The 19499-nt window shown below is 44.5% G+C and overlaps 1 protein-coding gene across 1 annotated transcript in view; it reads left to right on the forward strand.

The window, feature by feature from the left end:
- Positions 1-613: 613 nt before the first annotated feature.
- Positions 614-19499, forward strand: part of MSI2 (musashi RNA binding protein 2) — a 600705-nt gene continuing 581819 nt past the window's right edge. The window contains exon 1 of the mRNA XM_061605200.1: positions 614-671. The gene's annotated coding sequence lies outside the window, so the exon portion shown is untranslated. The remainder of the gene's footprint in view (positions 672-19499) is intronic.

Genomic DNA, 19499 nt, shown 5'->3' on the forward strand with positions numbered 1-19499 from the left:
AGCATGGCTTTTTATGGTGCAAAGATGTCTTGTTCTAGTTAAAGGAACCAAAATTTGATGCCTATGGGTAACAAGCGCTTAGTCCCCTTTTGCAGCCATGTTATACCTTTGCAACAGCCATGTGAGGTAGGTTAGGCTGAGAGTTGGTGAATGGCCCAAGGCAGGCAGCAAGGAAGGCCATGAGGAGTTTAAAAGGGGAAACTGCACTTGCTCAAAGTATTTATTAAGATTTGCAAAATGTTGTGTGTGTGTTCTGCTGAGAGTTGTGAAAATCCACATGCTCAGAGTGGTATTTTTTGTAGTCTAGGAAAGTTTATGCCATAATAAACTTAAGTCTTTAAGATGCCACAAGACTTTTTTTTGGTGGTACCTTATTTCATGCATTCCTTTGGGGGGGGGCAGCCCCACCCCACCCCCCTGAATTTGGCCATGGCTTGGGGAAAGATAGAAAAGATGGGCAGGTGTGTTTGATGAATTCTTATGAAAGCCACTGACCAATCAGGGAGTTGAAAGGGCAGCAGGGGGTTTTGCACTGGCCAATGAGCCACTGTGCTGGTGGATGGGTGTGGTTTAGCCTCAGCTGACTGGGCTAATGCTGCTGCCATCATTTCCTTGCACAAAGAGCAGCTGTTTTCTCTTTGCTGGTGCAAGAGTCTTCCGTTACAACTCTGGTGAGAAGCAATATTTGGTTTATTCTGTTCTGGGGAGTTCAGGGGCGTAGCCAGAGGGAAAAGCTGCTTGTGAGTAGCTACTCTTCACTTCCTTTTTTTGGGGGGAGGGAGAGATAACTTAAGGGAGGTAAAAAGCAATAGGATTTTCCCCCCAGAAAAGTTTCTGCTTCAATGGAAGGCAGGTTGGTTCCCACATATGGTATTTGGAGCATGCTGGGAAATGTGTTCCATAAGCCCCACGTGTGTCAGTGGGGTGGGGAAGGTACACTTGTTCCCACTCTCAAAGAGCCCCCCCCCCCAATCAAAGTTCTGTAATTTTGGACTCAATGGTCATGCTGTGTTGCGTTTGGGGGCCCTTCTGCTCATTGTGTGGAGTGGGACCCTGAGGTTCTGCCCCCAAATCCGGCCCTGATAGCGCCACTGGTCTGAACTTACTAAGATTGGTTGATGTGTGGCAAATTGGAAGTTAAAAACCCCACCCCAGCAGAGAGCTTGGAAAGAGATCTTCCAGACTGTTCCTAGAGAGAGGCTATCAAGCTTGAAGCTTCTAGTCCAAAAATCCAGTTCTCAGGCCTAGAATTCCTGTTCTGGAGGAAGGCCTGGTTCAGCAGGCTCTGTTCAGAACTCTGCTGGTTCAGTGTGCTCCAATACAGGCTGCATTTGCGCCACACCTTTTTAAACAGTCATGGCTTTCTCAAAAGAATCTTGGGAACTGTAGTTTGTCGAGGGTGCAGAGAGTTGTTAGGAGACCTCTGTTCCCCTCACTGAGCTGCAATTCCCAGAGTTCCCCTGCTCTGGGAATTGTAGCTCTGTGAGGGGTCTCTTAGCCGTTTTCACCACCTTTCCTAGCTACAGTTCCCAGGATTCTCTGGGGAAAGCCTTGCATTTATAAAGAGGTATACTCCTGCTTTAAACGCATAGGTGTGGGCCACTGCTTCTGTTTGACTCCAGTCAACCACATAGGTTTTGGACACCCGGTAGATACAGATAAACGTTAAGTTGGCAAAAATACCCCTTGACACGCTCCCTTTTGCAGTCTAGTCAGAACCTTCCCCTCATGGGATTGATGAGTTCACAGCAGCCCAGTTCCTAGCTTCCCCTCTAGCCTGGCCCCTGCCCAAGGGGATTCTGGTCCCAAGAGCTGACAGGAAACGCTGCCTGTCAGCCATTTTCCCTCCCTCTGCGTTTAGAGGCCAGCACAGGCAGCAGGTAAGGAGAAGCGGGAGGAGGAGAAGGGTGGTTCCATTAAAGGTGAAGTGATCCTACTGCGGCAGGGCTTTGGGCCTGGAGGCCAGGGGAGAGTGTGAGAGGCAGCTTGGCTGGGTGGTCATGTCATGGTGGTTCAGTTTCTGGGCCAGCGTTGGGGGTCAGCATGGGCCCCTTATATGCCCAGTGGCTCGCTGCAGTCCATGGGAGACCTTCCTCTGTCAGCCCCAAAGGCACCAGAAGCCTGCCCCCCAGTAACTCAGAGCGGGGCTTTCAGGGTGGCGGCCCCTGATCTGTGGATCAGTATCCCTGCCAAGGTACAATAGGCACCCAGCTATCGGCACTTCCCGGAAACATCTGAGGATGTTTTTGTTCCGACGGGCTTTCCTGGCTGGATGAATGGGTCTGTGTCTACTTGGGTTTTTAAATTAATTTGCCATTTTCTGTGCTTCTACTATATTTTGTGCGTTGCCTTGAGATACGTATGTGGAAGGTGGCTGGTGGTGGTTGAGCATCTATTCAGGGTCCACACCCTAGGGAGGAGACCCACTGGCAACAGCCCCCTAGACCTGGTGGCCCTCTGCAATGTTACAAGCAGCCTGTTCACCCGCCTCTCACTCTGGCAATGAGAACGCGAAGCAGGAGATGCCACAACTCCAACTGCTTAGTGGCAAGCAGGTGGTAGCAATTATGAGGAAGTGCAAGGGCAACAGCTGGTGATGATAATGGCAGTGTGGAGGTAGACTCATGAGGCAGGAGGCCTCCCTGGAAGGGATCTTGCCCAAGAGCCCTCCAGAACCAGGAAAAACCTCCTGTTAGAGCCATACGACAATGGAACCAATTACCTAGAGAGGTAGTGGGCTCTCCGACACTGGAGGCCTTCAAGAAGCAGCTGGACAGCCATCTGTCGGGAATGCTTTGATTTGAATTCCTGCATTGTGCAGGGTGTTGGACTGGATGGCCTTATAGGCCCCTTCCAACTCTACTGTTCTATGATTCTATACTACCTAGGCTCCAACTGCAGTATACATTTAAAGTGGCAGCATGCCACTAAACAGTCATGGCTTCCCCCACAAAGAATCCTGGGAACTGGCTTGTTAAAGATGCTGAGAGTTGTTGGGAGACCCCTATTCCCCTCCCAGAGCTACAGTTCCCTGGGACGAGAGGGACGGATTGTTAAACCACTCTGGGAACTGTAGCTCTGTTAGAGTGGGACGGGGTCTCCTAACACCTCTCAGCACCTTTAACAAATAGCAGCTCCCCAGATTACTGAAAGCTCCCTTGTGGGGTGCAAGTAGAGTGTTGATCTTAAAACCAAGAAAACCTGTTGGAAGACAAAAGAGAGAATTCCACACCGCACCTGGTTAAATTATGCTTTAATTCACTCCTACAAGAGGCAGTGATGGTCACCAGCTTGGATGGCTTTAAGAGAGGATTGGACCAATTCACAGAGGAAAGGGTGTCAGTGGCTACTAAGCCTGTTCTACCTCCACTATTGGAGATGCTGTGCGTCTGGATTTCAGTTGCTGGGAACTGCAAGTCGGGAAAGTTCTGTGGTGCTTCGGCCCTGTTTGTGGGCTTTCCCCTTGGGGCACCTGGTTGGCCACTGTGAGAACAGGATGCTGGACTAGATGGGCCACTGCCCTGATCCAACAGGGCTGCTCTTAGGTTCTTCATAAGGTCTTCGTTCAAGTGTGGCATTGCAATTTAGTTTGCATCTTTCCTTCTTGCCCCCCACCCTATAGCCTCAACAATGGCTTTTGAGTTTCATTCATTGAATTATCTTGGAACATACATACCGATTTTCATTATGATAGCTAGGCCTAACCGTTCCATGTTTTGACCCCTGCCCATGGCACCTCATAGAAACCATTTTTATGGAGAGCTGTGTATTTTCATGAACTCATAAGGGTGTCCGTTGCCCTGTGTGAGCAGTGATGCTTTGTGTAAAAACAGGGGTGCTAATGAGTGTTCTCCTCTGTGATATGTTGGAGAACTGATAACATGCCTAAGCCCTCAGGAATGCAATCAACTAGAAAGGAGTTAGAAACACGATGTGTTTCCAAATGCCTTAATTTTTAAAGGAAACCTGTTTTTAAAGGTAACAGTTATCGGTAAAATCAGCATGGTTCCTTGCAAAGACTAATTTATAACCAACGTCTGGGTAGCTTTATTCAGCTGGAAATTGTGTGTTTTCTCCCCTTGCAGAGCAGCTCGTGGCTAGGAAGAACGGGATGCATTTGTTTGTATTGTATTGTGGCCTGCTGCAGTGAAGGTCCCAGGTTCAATCCCTGGCATCTCTAGATAAGACTGGGGGAACCTTCCTGTCAGAAATCCTGGAGGGCTGCTTCCAGTTAGCATAGACAATATGGAGCCAGATGCGCCAATGGCTCAATATAAGGTAGCCTCCTGTGTTCCTATCGGTGACTCTGTTTCAGAGTGTGCTAAGTCTGCAAACTGCATGTGTTTGTTTCCGCTTGTGTGCAGATCTGCTCATTGCCTCCTGACAAATTGTTCCCTCTTAAAGGCAAGCTTGTTTCCCCCACACTCGCCCCTACCCCTTCGCCTTGTCAACATCTCCCTGTCCTTTTTCTCAGTTGCAGTTTTTTAAATAATTAATTTCAAACACATACATGTCTGAATTCAAATGAGAGAAACAGATGAGATCAGAATGAATGAAGGACAAAGCTAAATTAAATGTACAAATTGTTACGCTTTCTCCAAACAGATCGCTATTTAGAGGGTATGAGAGACTGAAAAGGTTGGTTATTCATATGTAACATGAAATTCTGCTCTGCTGCATAGATTCTCCTTGTCCTCTTAAGGGACACAAATAATGAGTAAGTTTCTCAGAAATGGTTCTAAATAAAGCTCTCTTTTTTGGTACCAGTTGTCTAAAGTAATTGATGAAGTATCTTTCTATCCCTGTGAAATAACTAAGGATGGCTCACTTTTTTAATCACTTTTGAAGGGACATAGCTCAGCGGCTGAGCATCTTCTTTGCATGTAGAAGGTTCCAGGTTCAATCCCCAACAGCATCTCCAGGTAGGGCTGGGAGAGACCCCTGCCTCAAACCCTGGAGAGCCACTGCCAGTCAGTGCAAGCAGTACTGAGCTGGATGGACCCATTGGTCTGACTCAGTATGAGGCAGCTTTCTATCTTCCTGAACCTGTGGTCCTCCAGTCATTGTTAGGCTATAATTCCCATTACTTCTGACCATTGGGCCATGCTGGCTGGGGTTGATGGGAGCTGGAGTCCAACAACATCTGGAGGGCCATAGGTGCCCCATCCCTTCCACCCGATGTGCTCCAGTTAAACGGGTCAGGTAGCGGGTGAATGGCGGAAGACCCTTCTCTGCCTGAGAGCCTGGAGAGCTGCCAGTCAGAGTAGACACCACTGGCCTAGATGGACGAACAGTCTGACGGGTATAAAGTAGCTTTCTATGAGGCGGGGACCAATTCTCTCTTGTTCTATAAGCTTGTTCACATATGCAGTTTCATCAGTGGATGAGGCTGCAACTCTACACACCCTAGCTGAGAAGTAAAATTCATTTAACTCAGTGGGGCTCGCTTCCAGAGGCAAGCACAGGATTGTTGCAGGAGTGCATCACTGAGCAACAACTTGGCTGCATTAAAGAGCCACTGCAGATCAAATGCCGCACGGGTTTTCATATAACATTTTAATAGACTTTCACGTGCACACACACATTTATTTATTCAGTTTACTGTATATCCCGCCCATACTCACACATACGTGCACATTTTCCTCAATAAAATAACTTTTCTTAAAAAATAAGAGATTGGGAAAATCATAAGAAAGTTGAACTACATAGCAAAAAGATAAGGAAATAAATGAGTAGAGCTGCAGGGTTTGATTGATCAATATAGTGACTAGGTTTTTTTTTAAGGTGGCCTTGATTTTAATCAGACAGCAGATCTTATTTTTTAAAAATATTGACTTTAAAGGTTAGTGTTTAAAAATCCATGGTTGGGGATCTAGGGGGTGGGGGATGCCTTCTCTCATCTAGGAGGAATGCCACTTCTTAGACAGTGACTTGCATTCAACTATGTTTTACTCTGAGTAGATCCATTGAAAATAATAGAACAAGTTAGCCATGTCCATTAATTTCAATGTGACTAATGTTGTATATAACCCAGTGTCTACTGTGATATGTGCATGTATAAGTTTTAAAATAATAGGTTGGATCCAGACTATGTGCACCTACTCAAAATTTGTAGGACTTGAGTCACTGTTAATGACACATATTTCTGTGGGATGCCGAGTGCAATTGTTGGGTCCAACCTAATGCTTTCTCTTCTATTCTGTCCAGGCTGTTGCTTGTGCAAACACCAATCATTATAATATCCTCCCAAGATTCAGAGACGAGCAACACCATCTACCTCTAGGGAAGCATCTGTCAGTTTTAAGTTCAGTTCTCCAGGTTTCTACAGCAATTTGCATTTTAAAAAAACCATGAATGTTTTTTAGCATTTTTAGTGTGAATTTATCCTAATCAACACATTTCTGTATACATTTCTGACTGATGTACACATTTTTTCAAGCAATTTCTCCTAACACGTTATTTTCACTAACATACTCATTTTTATACATGGTTTCCCCCAAGATAAGCAGTTTTGTAAATGGAGAACTACATTGCAAAATTCAGATAAATTTGAAGGAAGGCTGTGTTTTGGTTCTCATACAGTTTCAGAAAATGCGAATTTGATAGATTCATATCTCTCTCTCCCTCTGTGTATGTGATTTTCAGGCACATACTTCCATTGGGCATTTTCTTGTCCCAAGCAACTCTAAAAGGGAGATGGATCAAGTTTTGGTTCATGTCCATGATGGGTTTTTTGGTCTGTTTGGTTGATGGAAAAAGTCACCCATGTGAGAAGAAAAAAAAAAGTGGACAAGACATGGAAGGTTTTTGTAAAAGGCTGCTTCGTTTTCTTTCAGAAAAGCATTGATATGGGCACAGGCGGATACGTGCCAGTAGATGGCGATGTAGCACAAGCTACTAAAGAATGTCGCCATGAGGTTTAGTCTAAGTCAAAGATAACCAAACAGTGGACTGCTGTTGCATGTTGTGGATGCCCTCTCCACTGTTCCCCACTCAAAGGCACTTTGGCTGTGTATGCACCTTACATTTGAAGCACATTATTTCCCCCAAGGAATCCTTGGAACTGAAGTTTGTTAAGGATGCTGGGAACTGTAGGTCTGTGAGAGGTAAGCTATAGTTCCAGATTTCTTAGGGGGAAATAACCTTTTGAGTGGGGAAAGTTTATTAGCACTGGGGGGGAAATGAGGTACCAGTACTCATACCTTGATAAATGTGCTATGGGTGCCAACACCCAATAGTTGTTATGGGCAGACAAAAAAGATGTACAGGTACTCTGCACTGGTGATGTATGCAGTTGCATTCACCACCTCGCCACTGGCAAGCACTTCCTTTCTTTGGTGAGAGCATGGAATCAGGCACTGCCCACACCTTCCTTTCTTCCCTGAATGAACATGAGGAGACTCCGTCATTCCAGCCTGACGTCAACATCATGGAAGACTGGCAGGGGCTGTCCCTAACACTGCACTGTGCCTTGAAGATACTTGGAAGCTGTGAGATGCCTGGCTGCTTTCTGAGCATGTGAGGTTCAGCGCAAGGTAGATGCCCCCATCCCTTTCCTCCATTGTAGAAGGTCACTTGAAGATGGCAGGGACTCTTCCCCCCCACCCCCCACAATTGTGCAGGGTCTTGAGTCCAGTGTAATGTCAGAAGACCTTGTCCCTTTCCTCTGGTGGAGAGGGGCAGTGTCATGGAGACACCAACATTTGGCTACCAAGGTGAGTTGAGATTTGTTGATCCCTGATGAAAACACTTGCACATCAGCACTTAAAGGGAGCTACAGCACTTATTAAAGATGATTAAATAAAAATGCTGTCTTTCCAGTCACTACCATTTTAGCAAGGTGGTTCCTCACCCCATTACGTATCTCAAAAACAAAATGCCTTACAAACAAAGCATTTTAAAAAGCAATTTTAATACAGATGCAGCCTAGGGTAAAGGTCTCTGCTTAAAAGGCTTGTTGAAAGAGGAAGGTCTTTAGTAGGTGCCAAAAAGGCATGACAAGTGTCTAATATTTAAGGGGAGGGAATTCCCATGGGGAGGTGCCACTGCACTAAAGGTTTGCTTCCTATGTTGTGCAGGGCGGGCCTCCTGATAAGATGGTATCTGCGGAAGAAGTAAGACAGTCTTTCAGGTATCCTGGTCCCAAGCTGTATAGGGCTTTGTACACCAAAACTAGAACCTTGAACTTAGCCCAGTAGCTAATTGGCAGCCAGTGCAGTTCTTTCAGCAGCGGGGTTACATGTTTGTGATATCTTGCCCCAGTGAGCAGTTGCACCACTGCGACTTACATGAGCTGCCGCTTCTGGACCAACCTCAAGGGCAGCCCCACATAGAGCAGATTGCAGTCATGCCGTTTCTTTCAGGGCTGGTCCTGCCATGTGGCAGAGTGAAACAACCTGCTTCACGTGGCAACATAGAGACAGATGAAGGTAGAAAAGGTGCAGCAAGACTTTTTAAAGTGTTGGCCCAGCTGGAATTTGGGGTGGGGGACTTTTTTGCTCCAGTTCAGGGAACACAATGTCTTTGGCCGACAGTGTTTTCCACCTTAAAGTTGTGCGTCTTTTTATCTTGGCAGTTTCACATATCGCTGCATCAAACACGAGTGCTAGCATGAAGCTATAGTGTTAATTCCCTGTTTGTTTTCTCTCCATACTTTCCTTTTTTGAGCAACACCTGTGCTCATTCTTTATATAGGACCAAAACGCAAATGTGCCTTTTAGTTTTTCTGCGTAAGTTTCCTCTCGGGAAGGGCTGCAGATCAGTGGCAGATCATCTGCCTGAAACCCTGAAGAGCCACTGCTCAGTGTGGACAATACTGAGGTGGGGGGACAAAGGGACATTTATCTGTGGTTGCTCTATAAAGAGAACAAGTACAGGAGGAGTTGCGCAAAACCACCAGACTTTGCAGGAGGCATCTTGCTGTGTTGCTCCACTCTCCCAGGTGACTATATCAGAAAGTGATTTAGTTGGGATGTAGTGATAGTCTGTAGTGTTACATGAATGAGCTTGTTCAAACTTCTGGCTTGCGTGCTGCTGCGCCCCCTTCCCTGCTGGTGTGGCTGTGAGATTAGGAGTATCCGGTTCCTGGTTTAAAATAACCGGAATTTCTCATTACAGCCGTACAGTACTAGGAACGCTGGTTACTTTTAAACAATAGTTTCTTGAGACAAGCCAGGATTGCCAGGAACTGCTTGATCCTTGCTTGTTTCAGCTGTGTGCAAGGCTGCTTAAGCAGTTCCTCTGAAGAAAGTGGTTTACATAAAGTTTACTATGCATTTTTAAAGAATAGATGCATTATATGAGAATTTTATAAAATATACAGGAAAGAGCATTTCATGTTGCAAAGAGGAAGATGGTATGGTATGATATTCTGTGTTGTAGCTTTTGATTAAGAACACAGGAACGTAGGAAAATGTGTTGAACTGAGTCAGACTCAATGGTCCATCTAGCTCAGTATTGTTGACACTGACTGGCAGCAGCTCTCGGGGTTTCAGACGAGTCTCTCCCAGCGCTGCCTAGAGATACCATTGCTCTACCACTGAGCTCTGACCCTTCCCCGAGATTATAGACTAAGGGAGGAGGAGTTCAATGTTTTAAATTTGTGACTGGATAAAAGGGGAATAAGTCTCAAATGGTTTTATTTTGGGAATTTTTAATGCAGTTTCATTCTGTCTTAAAGGCCTTATATGACTCTTTTGTATGGATCACGTACAATATCTTGGTCTAAGAGACATGCTCATGTTTTAAAGGTACGTGCATTTATAATGAGTGGGTTCTACACTTGTTTTCTAATTATTATTGAGGAAGAGTCTCCAGTTCTGAAATCTAGTGCACACTTCCCTGAGAACTGAGTTCAAACACAGTGGGACTTATCTCTGAGTAAACATGCATAGAATTGTGGTGTTAATAAAACAAAATCCTTTTGTGCACCTTTTGAGAACCGTTATGGAATGGAAGTGGATAGACTAGCCTACCTTACAGGTTTGTTGTGGGGATAAAATGGAATAATTCCCGCATACACTGCCTTGAGCTGAGAATGAAGCACAACTAACTCTATATTATTGATGTATTTATTTATGTGCAGGTAATTTTTTTTATCCACTTAAACCAGGGATGGGGAACCTGTGGCTTGTTGGGCTCCACTTCCATCAGCTCTAGCCAGCATGATCAGGGATCATGGAAGCTGAAGTTCAACAGAATCTGGAAGCCCACAGGCTTCTCACCCCTGAATTAAACTGTTTGGCAGGAGGAAGTACTTCTTTATTCAGCACATGATTTATGGAACTTATTGCCACAAGATGTGAGTGACCACAGGCTTAGATGATTTTGGAATGGGATACATTAAATTGCTCTATCAACAGCTATTTGCCATAGTGGCTATATAATGGGGTGGGGAACCTTTTTCAGGGCAAGGGCCGCATTTCCTTCTGGGCAACCTTCCAGGGGCCACATATCAGTGGTGAGAGGCAAAAGTGAGCACAGCAGTTAATGTACATTTTACCTTTTGTACAGTAGGCTGGTTTGTACACACTTATTTCTCTCCCACCTTGGCAAGCAAGTGGCATTATTAGAGTTCAAGGGCACAGTTCCAGCCAGGCGACAACACTCAAGGTGCGTGTGAAGCAGCCACATGGGGCTCCTTGGTTCAGAGGCAGTATGCCTTTGAATAATATTAGAAGAGGTGCATTGCTTTCATGTGCTGCTTGTGGGCTTCTTGGAGGCATTTGGTTGGCTAATGGGATGAAACAATGTTTTTAACTGTAACTGCTTTTAGAATGTTTTTAACTGTAGCTGTTTTTGGAATGTTTTAAACTATTTTAGAATGCTGCTGCTGCTGTTGTAAAATTGATTTGTTGATGTGTTTGCCACCTGGGTCTTCTTTAGGAGGAAGGTTGGGATATAAAATCAAACAATAATTATAAAAAATAATACTTTGGGAAACCATATGCTGGACTAGGTGGGCCTTTGTTCTGACCCAGATAGGTGGTTCTTCTTCTTCTACTACTTTTCTTTGCATGCCAATTTGCCATGTTAAACTCAGCCCAAAAGAGCTCAGAACAACATCAGAATAGCCTGCAATGAAAACAACAATAAACGATAAAATAGAATGAAGTCCTTGACAATTAATTCCAAAACATATCAGCGATATCTAAACAGACGTAAAATTACTTTCAGTAGGCTCCTCCAAACATCTTGCAGTAATAAATTCAATATTACTCTAAGACTGAATAACCCACTGACAACTCAGGCTAATGCTTAACCATAAGCATGCGATGATGAACAAATCTGTCAATTTTGGTTTTTCTCAATTGCTCATTTTCCCAATCTTAAATTCAGTTCTCCACATTAGTTTGCATTTTTTAAAAGTCCTCATGAAAATTCTACCAGCATTTTAGTGTGAATTTCTGCTAATATACTTATTTTTGCAAAGCATTTTCCCCTAATATAATGCATTTTTCTATGTTATTCTTATGAATATATGAATTTTAATGCACAATTAGGAGAAGTACAAAGTTTGAAAGATGGCTGTGTTTTGGTTTGTGTATTGTTTTGCAAAGTGCAAATTAGGTAGGTTCACCTTTAAATGAAAACTGTATCAAATCCCTTCCCATTCTTAATTGTGGCTAAATCCAAGTTGTTATGTTGCCAGTGCGACCTGCAACAAAATGTTGCAGTGTAGAGTGCTCCTGTTTGGGATACTCCATTCCATTCCCTCTCTCCCCTAATTCCCTACTTGCCCCATAGTCAGTCACTATTCCATTGCCACTTAGTTCTTATTGCGGTGTTTTTTCTAAATATGTTTTATACTTCTGCAAATTTGGGGGTTCCTCCATGCCTGTTGATACAGCCCTTTTGTGCGTGTATGGTGCTCTTGGCTTCGTGAGACCAGCACTTGGAGAACTGCTGTTGGGATGACCTTGTCATTCTGTTTACTGCTGAAGTTTAGCTAGTTCTGTTCAGAGGCATCCCTATCATGAGGCAGAGCAAGATCTGTTTTAAAAAATAGCAGCGGAAAACCACCGTATAAAAATTCAATAAAAGATAAGTGAATTAACGGAAACTTCAGTACCAAAACTGAACTGGGCAGAACTCTAGCCTTACCCATGGGCATGACCTGTTGGCAAATTATTTAGTGCAAACCCCTATGAAATGAACTGAATGCAACCTAAGCACATTAAAGAGCCTGCTGGATCAGGCCAGTGGCCCATCTAGTCCAGCATCCTGTTCTCACAGTGGCCAACCAGATGCCACAATGAGAAGCACTCTTCAGTGAGACTAGCACTGGGGTACTTTCCAGTGCATTGTGGCCCATATTACTCAATAATCAAGTAACAGATGTGGATTTTTTCGCAGTTGAAATTATGCTTAAAAACATACATACACACACAAACACGTGCATTTGGGTTCTTCCAAAATGCCTTAAGAATAACAGTAATGATAAATTAAACAGTGTCTTTATTTTCCCCCCTGTTCCATCCCAGCCTATTTATATCTTAGACATAGGCCAGGGTTTTCACGCATTTGCATTTTTGTTTTGACACTGACAAAAATGCCACTTGGAAGGAAACTATTGAGGCTCTAAAGGCATAATGCATCACAAAAAAACTTTTTCTTGGGATATGACAGGTACAGGTTAGGTTGATTTATATTTTGTCAGCTAAGGAAGTAAAAAATCTAAAAGTTAGCATCTCTTAAGGAAAGAAGAACAAAAGAAGCAGACAGAGATTTCTGAGTTCTTGGTTAGCATGTGCCATGAGGCAGTCTGGCAACATGAAGAGAGGGCCTGTGTTTGGGCAATTCAGTGTTCCTTTACATTCTTGGGCAGAGCATGCAGCCTCATGCAGCTTATGATGCCTCATGCAAGGCCTTGGAGTACAGAACTGTGTCACTACGCTCTAGACTGCTGCTCTTAAAGCAACCAGTGTTGAAGTGAGGCCACATCTGGACTACATGCTTAGCACACTAAGATATCACTTTAAACAGTCAAGGCTTCCCCCAAAAGGATCCTAGGAGTTATAGTTTATTAAGGGCACTGAAACTTGTTAGGAGCAGGGGCGTAGTCGTCCACGTTCTCGAGAGGTCTTAGACCCCTTATTTTTTGGGAGCAGGGGCCCTATGTCGTCAGCATCCTACAAGTCAATCAGTATGAAAGGGGGGGATAGTCACTGAGAAGAGTCTTCTTTGTCCTTTCCTAGTGATTGGAGCCAATCAGAGTAAAAGGAGGAGAGTCAGCCACTGGGAAGACTCTTCTCAGTGGCTAACACACATCCCATTCATGCTAATTGGCTCTTTGGGACGTCTGCTGTTATGGGAGAAGGCATTAACAAGAATGTTATTCTCTACCCAGCAGCAAAAGGGGGGTGGAGGCATGGCTGTGACAATCATGCCATGACGTTGTTGGTTAGGAGACTTCCAATTCCCTTCACAGAGCTACAGTTCTCTTAATGATCAATCCCTCTTCCCAAGGAACCTTGGGAATTGTAGCTCTGTGAGGGGAATTAGGGGTCTTTTAACCACTCTCAACACCCTTAACAAACTACATTTCCCAGGATTCTTTGTGGGAAGCCATGACGGTTCAGAACGGTTCGGTACAATACTGCTTTAGATGTATGGTGTGAATGTGATTCCACTATCAGTCTGGTCAGCTTCTGAAGATGAGGGAATCATGTCCTTTCTCTCAGCAGCAGAATGTCTTTGGCCAACCCTATTCCTGGGGGGCAGAAAAAGCCTTTCCTTGGCTCTGTTTTATATCTGTCAACCAATTAAAGGGTTTTTCCTCCACCCTCCAAGCAGACTCTGTCTGCTTTTAATCGATTAACCAAGCTAAAACAAATATTTCAGCAGCTCAGTTGAGGGGATATTTGGAAACCTTTTAATGAAGGTAACTGTTCCTTTTGGTTAAGCAGAAGAAGCAAATATTTGTTTCTGCTGCGAAAAAAGGTCTTAAATGGAGGTCAGCCCCACCATCACCATTTCTTCCCTCATGCTGGCAAAAATAACTGTTTTCATCACTTTTCCTTCCAGTTAGCAACACAACCAGCTTCTAGCGTGCCCATCTTGCAATGAGGAAACCCTCGTCAACTACGTTTTCCAGTGAAAGGATGAGGAATAATAGCCTATGTCAAACACCAGGATCCCTCTGTTACATGGTCCTTTAAATTTATTTTTTAATGTGTAGGCCTCAGGTCCAAAGAATCACCCAAGGACCAAGGTGGTTTACATGGTTCTCTCCCCCCCCCATTGTATCTTCATAACAGCCCTGTGAAGTAGGTTAGGCTGGGAGACTATGACTGGCCCATGGCCTTTTCCTCGTTGTAATTCTGATAAATGCCACTATGTCCCCTTCCAGACATTCTTTTTATTTTGCACTAATGATGACTTCTGCTGATGATGGTATTGGGGTGGTTATACTGTTTGCACCTGCAGAAGTTTCAGAGAGGACATGTTGCTTCATGCATGTCCCATGGTGTCCTGCTGAAATCCTGTCACTTTTCATACTCAAACGTTCTGTTTCGTTTTGTCCTGCTTTTGTTGTGTGATAGCGCAAGAGTGCCCCTCCGGACAGCAATAATGCAGTACCCTTGGGGAAGCATTGCTCAACAGCTAATAAACAGCAGAATTGCCCATAATTATGGGTAGATGGTCCATACAATCACAGAATAGTAGAGTTGGAAGGGGCCTATAAGGCCATCAAGTCCAACCCCCTGCTCAATGCAGGAATCCAAATCAAAGCACTCCCGACAGATGGCTGTCCAGCTGCCTCTTGAAGGCCTCCAGTGTCGGAGAGCCCACTACCTCTCTAGGTCATTGGTTCCATTGTCGTATGGCTCTAACAGTTAGCAAATTTTTCCTGATGTCCAGTCGAAATCTGGCTTCCTGCAACTTGAGCCCATTATTCCGTGTCCTGCACTCTGGGACGATCGAGAATAGATCCTGGCCCTCCTGTGTGTGACAACCTTTCATGTATTTGAAGAATGTTATCCTATCTCCCTTCAGTCCTCTCTTCTCCAGGCTAAACATGCCCAGTTCTTTCAGTCTCTCCTCACAGGGCTTTGTTTCCAGTCCCCTGATCATCCTTGTTGCCTTCCTCTGAACCTATTCCAGTTTGTCTGCGTCCTTCTTGAAGTGCAGTATAAATCAATCACAGATGCACTATAACTGTGTCCATGACATGTTGAAGAACACACCTGCAAAAATATTGCAGGATACATCGGCAAAGAGCCACCAGTTTGGCGTGGCTCTGTGTCTTCATTTTATGTACAGGAGTATCCATTCCCCTCTGTGTGCCTATTGCCTGTGTAACAATAAAAAGCCAGAGATATGTGCTTACTATATCCTGGGCCTCCAGACAAGCATCTCTTTTTCCACCCCCTTCCTGGCCACTGCCCCCCCCCGTGCATCTGAAGGATGCTCTATCTCTCTGTAATTACTGTTCCATCATTGTTTTGGCGTAGAAACATCTGGTCTCCCCAGCTATCCTCCACTTTTCTCTCACAGCCACTATTTTTCCCCGAGGCTGTTCATGGATCACAATGACCTTCTCTTTTCCATAACCCCTCACGCGTACCTCCTTGTGCACAGCTGCTTCTTGCATGTTCCCATCTCTTGCCATCCCCCTCGATATTTTCCCCATCAGCATTGTCCTCGCATTCAAATTTTTCACTCATCTGCTTATCAAATTGAGGCACTGCCTCTCCTGTAGCTAAACCAGCGCAAGCCTGAGAGAGTCCTCTGCATCGTCAAAATGAATCTTTCTCATTTCATCTCAGACTGTCTGGAGCCTTTGTTCTTCTGGATTAACATTTTTAAAAGTTAATTTTCGCAACCTTTCTGTCTTGATTATGTTCCTTCCTTGCTGGCCTCTTAGGTCCCTGGTAGCCCCCCTTTTCTTATTTTGCAGTAACTCAAAGTGAATTTGTGGGAGGGGGGAGAAATCCCTTTCTGTTAGTTTTAAAAATTATCTGATTGCTTTAACAGAAAAGCAGGGTATAAATAATAAGAGAAATTAATCACAGTGCCTTACAATAACTATACAAAGTACATCAAGCAAAACAAATGTAAAAACAATGCATCCAGGCCAACAATAAAAATAGCAGCAATTAAACCATTAAAAATAGTTTCAGAAGATCTACAGATCATATCTTAAAAGCCAGCTGGAATATAAAAGTCTTCACTTACTGTCTAAACAGAAGACAAGGAACTTTACACTGAAGTTTATTTCAGGTAGCTCCTTTGAGGACTCTCAGCCTCTGATATTTTATCAGCAAGCAAATGTTTTATAAAGTCTAGTATAAGTACCTGCAGATGAGGAAAACTGCCTTGGCCTTGGGCTGCATTGGATGAAACATCTCCCCATCTGGCCTGCACTGTAGAGGGCTGGGATGCAAGGGTCTGTCTATTTGAATTCTCCCAGTTTCTCATTTGTCCAAACTTAAATTCAGTTTTCTACATTTCTGCAGCAATTTGCCATTTCTAAAAAAATCCTCATAAAATTCTTCAGCATTTTAGTTCAAATTTCTACTAATAAACTCACTTTTATATGCAGTTTTGACTAATGTACACATTTTTTCAAACAATTTCCCCCAATATAATGGATTTTTGTATGTTATTTTCACCAATATATTCATTTTATGCATATTTCCCCCCTAATAAATGCATTTGGTTGGAGAACTGCATCGCAAAATTAGGATAAGTGCTAGGGATGGCTGTTTTTCAGTTCTCATATTGTTTTTTGGGAAGTGCAAATTTAATAGATTCAGCTTTAAATGCAAACTGAATCAGATTTCTCACCCATCCTTAGTTGATGGAAAGCTTTTGTTAGTGTGCCCCCCCCCAGATATGTTAGGCCAGGGGTGGGCAACATGTTACCCCCCAGATGTTGTTGGGTTCCAGTTCCCATCAGTCCCAGCCAGTATGGCCAGTGGTTAGGGATGATGGGAGTTGTAGTCCCAACAAATTGAGGAGTGCCACAGGTTCCCTTTCCCTGTCTTAGGCCCTCATCACGATATATCTGAAATATGGAGAGACTGGGCCTCTCTAAATATCTCAGTCCTCAGCATCCTTCAAAAGGCTGCACAGTGTTTTTGAGTATTTTGCATAGTTAACAATCTACTGAATGAAATGGGTATGAACGGAGAGTCCAGAGATGGTAGAATCCATGTGGGTGATATTGGCCCCATCTGCACTATACATTTAAATCTGTATCATCCCACTTTAAGTAGTCATGGCTTCCGCAAAAGAATTCTGGGAACTTTAGTTTGTTAATGGTGCTGGGAGACCCCTATTCTCCTCACTGAACTTCAGTTTCCAGAGTTTCCTAGGAAGAGGGATTGATTGTTAAACCACTATTGGGATTTAGCTCTGTGAGGGGAAATAGAAGTCTCCTGACAACTCTCAACATCCATAACTTTGCGGATAAAATCGATAAAAACACTTTGTGGATAAAATCGATCGTCTAAAGAGTGCGATTCCGCATGCTGTGGATACAGCGAGTGAGCCAGAGGCAGCCAATGGTTTTCCAGTAGTGTGGGATTGGTTCCAGCTTCTCCCTTCTGAGGAAGTGGACAAGGTGCTTTCAACCTTAAGGCCAACTACCTGCCTACTCGATCCTTGCCCATCGTGGCTCATTATGAGCTGCAAGAACAGACTGGGCAAGGAGATCAAGGTGGTGGTAAACGCGTCCTTGGAAGAGGGCGTGATGCCATCAGCTCTCAAGGAGGCAGTAATAAAACCAATCTTAAAGAAGCCCTCCTTGGATCCCCAGGATTTGAATAACTTTCGCCCAGTATCAAATTTACCATTATTGGGCAAGGCGGTGGAGCGGGTGGCAGCGAAGCAGTTGCAAGCGCGCTTGGAGGAAGTGGATTATCTGGATCCATTTCAGTCTGGCTTCAGGCCTGGACATGGGACTGAAACAGCCTTGGTCACCTTGGTGGATGATATAAGGAGAGCGTTGGATAGGGGTGAATGCACCTTCCTCGTCCTCCTGGATCTGTCAGCGGCTTTTGATACCGTTGACCATGGTATCCTTTTGGATCGCCTGGAGGGGTTAGGCATAGGGGGCACTGTACTGCAGTGGTTCCGTTCCTTCCTCTCTGATAGGCACCAAAGAGTGGCATTGGGGGATGAGGTTTCGGACCCTTGGCCTCTCACTTGTGGGGTGCCGCAGGGTTCCATCCTCTCCCCGATGCCATTCAACATCTATATAAAGCCACTGGGGGCTATCATCAGGAGATTTGGGCTGCAGTGTCACCAATATGCGGATGACACGCAGCTCTATCTCTCATTTAAATCTTCACCAAGGTCGGCTGTAGAAACCCTATCCAAGTGCCTGGAGTTGGTGAGTGGCTGGATGGGAAGGAATAAGCTGAAACTGAACCCTGACAAAACCGAGGTATTGTTCGTGGGAGACAAGGGAAGATTAGGGGATCTCAACCTGGTGCTTAATGGGGTACGATTGCCCCTGAAAGACCAGGTCCGCAGCCTCGGGGTCATTCTTGACTCCAAACTGTCCATGGAAGCTCAGGTCTCGGCTGTGAGCCGGGTAGCATTGTATCAACTTCATCTGATACGGAGGCTGCGCCCCTACCTCCCCAATCATCTGCTCCCGTCGGTGGGACATGTCCTGGTCTCCTCTCGCTTAGACTACTGTAATGCGCTCTACGTGGGGCTACCCTTGAAAACGGTCCGGAAATTGCAACTGGTACAGAATGCGGCGGTGCGCCTGATCAAAGGCAGCCGCTGGCGGGATCACATAAATCCAGTGTTAAAAGAACTACACTGGCTACCAGTGGCTTGCCGGGCCCAGTTCAAGGTGTTGGTTTTGACCTTTAAATCCCTATACGGTCTTGGCCCAGTCTCTCCGAAGGAGCGCCTCCAGCATCATCAGTTATGCCGCCTAACAAGATCAGCCTCAGAAAGCCTTCTCTCTATCCCATCAGTGAAAACAGCCAGATTGGTGAGGACTAGAGATGGGGCTTTTTCAGTTGTGGCCCCCACCCTGTGGAACTCCCTCCCTAATTATCTCCGCCTTGCCCCCTCTATAATGAGTTTCCACCGGGCCGTGAAGACCTGGCTCTTCAAGCGGGCCTTTGGGAAGGATTAGATTTCATTATTATTATTGGTGTAGATTTTAATGTTTACTGGATTGCTATGTTATTAGATGTGTAGATAGATTTTATTATCATTATTGGCTCAGATTCTAATGTTTATTGCACTGATATGCTAATTTGTATGTTACCCAGAGTGGCTGGAGAACCGGCCAGATGGGCGACTAAGAAATTTAATAAATATAATAAATAAATAAAACAAACTACAGTTCCCAGGATTCTTTGGGGGGAGTCATGACTGTTTAAAGTGGGATGATACTGCTTTCAGTGTATAAGGGGGTCTCTCTTTTTTTATTTATTATTATTATTATTATTATTATTATTATTATTATTTATATGCCACTTTTCCATACAAATATGCTCAAAGTGGCTTACAAAAATGCAAATGAC

Source organism: Rhineura floridana, chromosome 21 (assembly GCF_030035675.1).
Source record: "Rhineura floridana isolate rRhiFlo1 chromosome 21, rRhiFlo1.hap2, whole genome shotgun sequence".
NCBI classification, from domain to species: Eukaryota; Metazoa; Chordata; class Lepidosauria; order Squamata; family Rhineuridae; genus Rhineura; species Rhineura floridana.